This window comes from Palaemon carinicauda, chromosome 15 (genome assembly GCF_036898095.1).
Source record: "Palaemon carinicauda isolate YSFRI2023 chromosome 15, ASM3689809v2, whole genome shotgun sequence".
Classification (NCBI taxonomy): Eukaryota; Metazoa; Arthropoda; class Malacostraca; order Decapoda; family Palaemonidae; genus Palaemon; species Palaemon carinicauda.
Window position 1 is genome coordinate 120606680 of NC_090739.1, and position 7951 is coordinate 120614630.

A 7951-nucleotide genomic window follows, 5' to 3' on the forward strand; every position below is an offset into this window, starting at 1 on the left:
CCAGACCGTATCCCCCCCCCCACAAACACAAGCCAAGATATAATCTAAAATCTCTTGAAACCAAACTGGCCCTTTCAAAATTGTTGGCTAGAGTAGCCTAAAAATTTTCTAAAGTTAGGCATAAACCTGAAACGTTGAAAACCTTGTAAAAATTTGCAATCCTAAGTATGCAGGGAAATATTTTGAATTGATGTGAGAAGATTATAACCCTCTGCATAATTTTCTTTAAAAATTTCACAACTCATAACAAAGAGTCCTGAAGAAGAAAATCATAGTCATACTGAGGTCCATAGGGTGAATATCCCTGAAAGCCAGCAAGAGAAATTATTACCATTATTAAGAACTCGTTATTGGTTGCTATTGATTTGATCAAGCCATTTAATTCTCCAGATATCTATAAATAATCTAAATTAAAATTTACTTTCAATACTATCCTCCAGTAAATATTTGAGCAAAATTATTTTAACTAATCCTTAAAGAGGAGACCAACAAGAAGCCTTCTGTTACTACCATCATAAACACGATAAGTTCATCAATCATCGTGAGTAGGTTTCACATAAAAAACCAGCATCTAAGCAGAGAATTTCGAAAATCCATAACAATCTTCATAGGTTTTATGTCATCAAGGTGCATACGATATGTTGTAATTAAAGGCAAACCTTAATGACCAACAACTATTTACAGAATAGGTAGGCCTAATAGAAAGTGAGGATAGAAACATAACCTTAATCGTAGCATAAGCTAAAACACAGGGTAAAAAACCCAGAATTGTTCATTAGCTCCAATCTATCAGCCTTATTATATTATCTACAGGTGCCAACAAGAGCATGGCATCATAAGAATACAATGAAGAATAGACATCACTGTATAAAAAGAAAAAACAATATCTTCACCACGTAGAACCTCACCTTATAGAGAAACTGGTCATCAATTGAACAGGTCACAAAATATATCAAGTACAGTCAAGATAAAATATCTGGACTTGTGATGATACATCGTTTTCAAAACACATAATACAACGTAATATGAGTAAAGATTTTCTACGTAGTTTTCGTAAAAAGAAGAGAAAATTAATCTAAAAATACCACAATTTTTTTTTATGAAAATCTAGCTATTTAATATTAGCATCAAAAGTTTCAGACAACATGTTTTCTGATTTACTAGTACTATACAGTAATCAAGTGATTTTGTCACTTCCAATACTATATAGAAATTATGACAAAGCATTGTGGTCAAATCAAATTTGAATTAAGCAGCACACAACTGAAAACTGTATGATCTTGTTCCTTAGCCTGGATAAAACAAAGTATTACCAACATTCTTATACATACAGTACATAAGAAAAATAACAAAAGTAAATTTTTCAATTGATGACCATACATAAGTGTGAGTGAGCTTTAATATTGAGGCTTCTAGTAAATTTAGCATGACAAGAGATAGCAAAAGACTAAAATGGTGATCACAGTTATTGAAGTGGTGAGTCAGTGACCTTTCAAGTAGCAAAGAAAGTATAACTAACTCTTACGCTTTGTTCTTTGTTAAAATTTTCAAATAAAAAGCTGACAGTAGCGTTTACGATAGTTAAGACTTAATCAGTATAATATAATATGAAAATTATACGCACAGGCAGCAATAGATTTTAGGATTTATAGGGAAATATTAGATTTGTCGTTGAATTCTAACAGCTAACTTTAACGGATTAATTAACCAATATTAGATACGCTGAGCCTCACAGTAAACAGATCTACACAAGAATTTTTTAAATTATTAATTCTCCTCACACAAAAACAATGGCGTGTATTTATTTTTTCTTTTAAGTCACAAATCTTGAATTCCACTTGCACAGTAGAACAAAAGTTTCTTGTAATTAATAGACATCGCCATTATATCTGCCGTCCAGGACCCTATGGGTCCTGCTGCCGTCAGTCATTTGTTAATCTCAAGCAAGCGAACAACTGCATCCTGAAAAAAAAGATATTTTATTAATTACTCCTCTTATGATTTCGGATAAATAAAACGCTTTGATACGTAAACTGAAACATGAAATAGATCATATGAAAACTCTTATTAGGTGAGATTATGGCAAAAAAAAAATAATCTAGCTTTTCATAGTTTGTCAATGAAAATCAATAGAAACCAGAAGAGATGCATTCAATAGATTCAGTTTACTTAAATGTTTTAACATTTGATTAAATTAACACTTTATAATTTAAACAAAATAGATTTGATTCCGGAGTTTGATAAAAATAATTTTTTTAGATGGAAATTAGCTTTGGAAAATGGAAATTAGGGTATCAATTGGTATGCACAAAATTGTATAGAAATTATAAGGAACGTTTCAAGGAACTGAAGGAGTAAATTTTAAAATATTAGAATACTCAAGACTTCTCAGTATTGAAGTAAGAGACTGATGAATATCAATCAATAGAATCATATCCTCTATATTGTTTCTTTTAAATTGACTAACATGAATTAGTAAAATGTTCAATTCACAAAAGATCTAACATCTACAAATGTTAAATTTCAATATTCAATCGATTTGTTTATGTAACCTCCATGTACATAAAAACTTTTTCAAAATTCCTAATCAGTTGCAAGATTTGCTTCAAGGTACGTCGCATTTTTGTCAGCTTCATATTATAAGAAAAGATACCGTGAATTATATGAATATAAGCCTTATCTAGAACAATTGTTTATTTCTACTATAAAAATTTTAAAAGAAAACTAGTATACAACCCGAATAGATTTGTCTTATTTCGTATATGCAACTGATAGGTGAATTACTAAACCCTGAAATAAGGTGCCTTTATCATATAACCTTTTTGTAAGATTTTTTTTTCAATTATGACATGCATACCTTTATCTATTTATCTATGTATCTATCTATCTATCTATCTATATATATATATATATATATATATATATATATATATATATATATATATATATATAGTGTATATATATATATATATATATATATATATATATATATATATATATATATATATATATATATATATATATATGGTGTATAAATATACATACACATACAGTATATACTTATACATAATCCGTGTTTCATAGTTTCTCTATAAAAAAAAATCCTCTTTCGACTAATAATACTGATTTCCAACTACTCTTAAACATAGTTTGTCATTCATTTCTCGAGGAGATATTATCTAAGATTACCAGGTAATTCCAGTCATACTTATAAAAAATCTTCAAAACATTCAGCAAGAAATCCTAAACATACCTATAAAAGACAGATTTAAGGAAATATAGATATTTTGTCATTCAGGATGACTCTATTATAAGAAACTCCTTATGTTCTTTCTATTCCTTGTGGAGATTTTGATTTACTTACCTTGAGAATTACAAGGTTTGTATGATATTGTCAATAAAACTTAATTCATACTTACAAATAGGTACCATGATTACTCTTTGTAGACGAACTTAGGAAGATAATTTTCCGACCTTTACTTTTTAATATAAAAACATCTAATATCATTAAGTTACTAATAAGGAAGAGGCCGTGTTAAATTAAATTTACTGTGCACTATAATGTTTACCTTACAAAATTTTATGTCACGCATGAAAACTACCCAATCAAATCAATTAATAAAAAAGCTCTAGAAATAAGACAATCTAATTATCCTCCCCTTAATATAAGCTATAGGGACCAAGCTTATGAAGTACTGTTTTAAAACACCTGCCATTGAGACTATTTTAGAAAAATGTTGCAACCCAGCTCAATCATCATTTTCATTTGATATATTTTTCTTCTCTCATGAAGACAATAATTTAGTATAAAGATGATTGACTCTAGATTATAATTCTTGCACCTGGCTGTAAGAAAAAGACTTGGCTAAAAGAAACTTCTTGAGATGATTGAGAATTAGTTATACCTTCTAATCAGAAAAAGCAGTGAAAATTTCTCAGCCAAAAGTTATCCTTCAACTATAATTGTAACACTTTGCACTCACTTATATCATGAAGATTTAAATTATTTTTATTTTGGCAAGAATAAAATACATGTATGACGGAGGCATGGAAAATCGTAAGTTTCCCTTATAAATTATACATTAAAGATTAAATACATTTGTACATTTAAACCCTCACGTAAGAATCCTTTGGTAAATTGATAGGCTTGCGTTATTTTCCATTGAACCTGGAAGTCTAGGTCTACTGACAGAGATGGTTATACTTCAGCACTGAAAGGAATATTGTAATGTCAATCAAATATACCCTGTTATAGTAATCATGCAGCTGGACTTTCCTCATACATCAAACAAGGGATCTAGGGTGAAATAGGTTTATGAATAACTTTAGGGTGTATGAGGAGTGAAGTACTAGACTTAAGAATAATCTGTCTTACTATTTTCTGATAAAATAAATACTATGAATTTCAATTAAATATTTCAATAATCAATTATACGACAAGTAAGATACTACAGGTTTAAGAAATATGGCATTCTATGACCCCAAGGCTGAGTGTTTAAAATCTATGACCCATGGAAGCATACTATCGAATATTACATTAGCTAATGCTTCACTGTTAAGACTTTTTGAGAATATACCTTTTGAGAAATATTTGTATATTTAAAATGACCCGATAGTATACAGTCATAAGCCTAAAATAGTAATAACAAAATCTATGACCATATCTCCAAGAAATAATTTGAGAACAATTTCACTTTCAAAAAAATTTCTGCGTTAAAACACTTTTTCAAATAGTATATGCTCAGCATTATATTATACACCAGCTAGCCTACTCTGTAACCTGAGGTGTGAACCTCTAAAAAAAAGAAAAATTATGAAAATTTTAACTTATCTTTAAACTGATGTCAGTTAAATATTACAGCCTCCATCCCTGTTATCCTCTTTGATTTACATATGAATAATTTAATCTTGTGCCACCAGCATTTCCTTAGCTTCCATCTCCTTCCCATATTAGTGGAATTGGGTTGCCCACTAGAAGGTTTTCAAATGTGCAGGCAAATAAACGCACCTGAAAGAAAAGTAAAATATCTTTACTCCAAATGTTCTTCAACTTCCCGTCATATCATGATTTGATAATTAATTTGATGCATAGCCACATTTTAGGAATATCCATTAGAAAAACTGGCATGTTCAACTTCATCTTTAGAAATCAAGATAATAGACATTTTTAGACCTTAACCTTGACCACGCTGTTATGTACTTAACAAAAACATCTTAATGAAGAACAATACTAGTAACCAGAGTTCGTGAAAGAAAACACGAATAAGACAGAGTTCAGCTTAGATAATCATCCCAAATTATAGTAGCAGCCAAGTGTAATATGTGATTGGTAATTTCATATCAACGCTATTCTTTGAACAATGGTTTTATGAATACTATTCTTGATAAGGTTACCAGTATCGTCCTTGCATTGGTAATATTGCATTTGAATTAATAAGAAGTGAATAAGCTTAAATTCTAACAATTATATAGGTGAAAAGATTATAATTATACCTATATTTTTCTGGTATATTACAGTAGATGGAGGACATTAAAATCTTCTCAAATATTCTAGCTATCTGAAAAGGTTTCAATGAACTCAATGTTTTAGTACTCAGATCCAAAATCAGCAAGTTTTAATTTCTGAAGGATAGTAGCAAATAAATTATAAATAAACTGGTACTCTCAGCTCCTTTCAGACCTTGGCTAGTCATTGCTATTGATGTGTTGTTAACTAATCGTTTCATGACACAGCCCAAAATGTGAGTTGGTCGACAAGGAGTATACAGTAATTCTTTTAATGTCTACTTGGGCAGTATTTTTTTTTTCATTAATCACCTCCATCAGGAACATAAAGCGAGTACTGTATCAGTATGATATACTGATAGTGGTCATATGGTACATTGCTAGGACAAGGAGGCCATTCAGTCCCAAATTGAAACTAGCGGAAATTCTCTCAGATAAATAAAGAAGTAAAAGTTGACAGATGTTGAACTGAGGGTTGCAAGAAAGGCCGTTGGAACGAAGGTAGGGGCCACAGGGAGACAGTTGAATTCCTTAACTCATACCTTTAGAGCACTGCATGAGGTGCAATGACGGCAGTGTCCCTCGAAGGTCATACACCGATTAACAGAGCAAACATTGCAGTAAAAAAATTTCAGCACGACAGTAATGCAGAAATCTGTCACAATATCCATTCATTTTATGAATGAAAAGGGAGACATGGAAATAGAGTGGAGGTTATTCAATCTCGCTAACTATACCTGCATTATGATATTACTTTCGTTTTTCACAAGGTGCCACGAATGAAGCGGAAACGATTGTAAACTACATCTTTTTATATAGTAGCAAGTATAACACTCAAAAGGTAAAAACAGCCAATTGTAATTTTATACCATTTAGGAGATTGATATACTGAGACCAGCTTCTTTGAACTACATAGTTTTGGAAACCGTTTTTTATTTGAATTTAAGCGTAACATTATTTTTTAAATACCAACTATCAATGGTTTGTTGACTAAATAGCGTGATGACTGAACATCTCAAAATAAGTCTTTTGCTTATGAGTCCTCTTGAAAGCATAAGGGATATTTAAACATGAATAGAACAGAAAGAATAATAAAATTTCCCTTACATAACATGCTTTGAGGCAAATTTTCATATGCGTAGCCTAATTAAATGTTTCCCTACCTACAGACACTACTGTTTAACTACCCATTACCTATGAAATCGACCCAGGACACACCTAAGCCCACGAGAAACGACGACGACAACAACAAGAACATTACTGAAGAAGAAAACAACAGTGAAATGGACTCTAGCAAGGAATGGCCCGAAGTCAGGAAGAAAATGAAGACACCTCACCTTTTCCAGACACCGACCAGCGATCTGTAACCCTCGCTGGAGCTCATTAACATCCCTTCAAACTGAATCAAAGGGAAAACACGACCTCCTACGCTGTTATGGCGAGGCAGAACCCCTACCTGAAGATGAGCATCCAATCAAACTTCTGAGGAGAGCTCATCATTGCTCCCTTGGACAAGGAATCTTTCGACTTTCTTGGGCAACAAGACAGTGTCCAGTTCCTTTAGGGTTGTGATGGCCTGGTGGTAGCGTCATTGATTGGTGATTGCCAGACTGGGGTTCGAGTCCCGCTCAAACCAGTTAGTTCATTTGGTTGCTGCAACTTCACCGTCCTTGTGACCTTAGGATGGAGGGTTTGGAGGAGCCTATAGGTCTATCTGCTGAGTCATCAACAGCCATTGCCTTGGCCTCATTGGTCCTAGCTTCGGTGGAGAGAGGGCTTGGTCCCTGATCATATGCATATATGGTCAGTCTCTAGGGCATTGTCCTGCTTGATAGGGCAATGTCACTATCCCTTGCCTCTGCCATTCATTAGCGGCCTTCAAACCTTTAAACCTCTGAGAAAACCACGACTATCATCATCTGCTACGACCTGAACCTACCTCTCGAACCTGTTCTGAACCACCCACCCACTGTCTCGGCCAAGAGATGTGCAGGGAAAACAAGAAAGTCATCTCACAAGCTAGAGTCTGTCTTCAAGGGCAACGACCTCAAAGAGCTGTTGCACAATCCAGGAGGTCTGTGCAGTGTGCAGCAGTATACGACACCCCCCCAGTGCCTGCCACTCTAGATTCGATGCCAGAGAACCGACCTATGCCAGGCTCCCTCCATGCATGGAAGAAGAGATGTCCAGCCAGACTCCAGTGGATCACTGATCTTCAGGGAAGTGATACACATTACAATTCCAACCCACGGCAGTCACGTCGAACAAACCCTCCTCCTACCTATCACATCTCTCCCCCCCCCCCAACTACACCCTTCCTCAACTACGCCCTCCTCCAACCAGAACTGTATTTCTTGAACTTTCTTCTCCCCCTCCAGATCCCTCCCGAGCACCCAATCATCAACCAAGACGTACTTCAAGGGTCCACAGGCAGAGGAGAGGGATG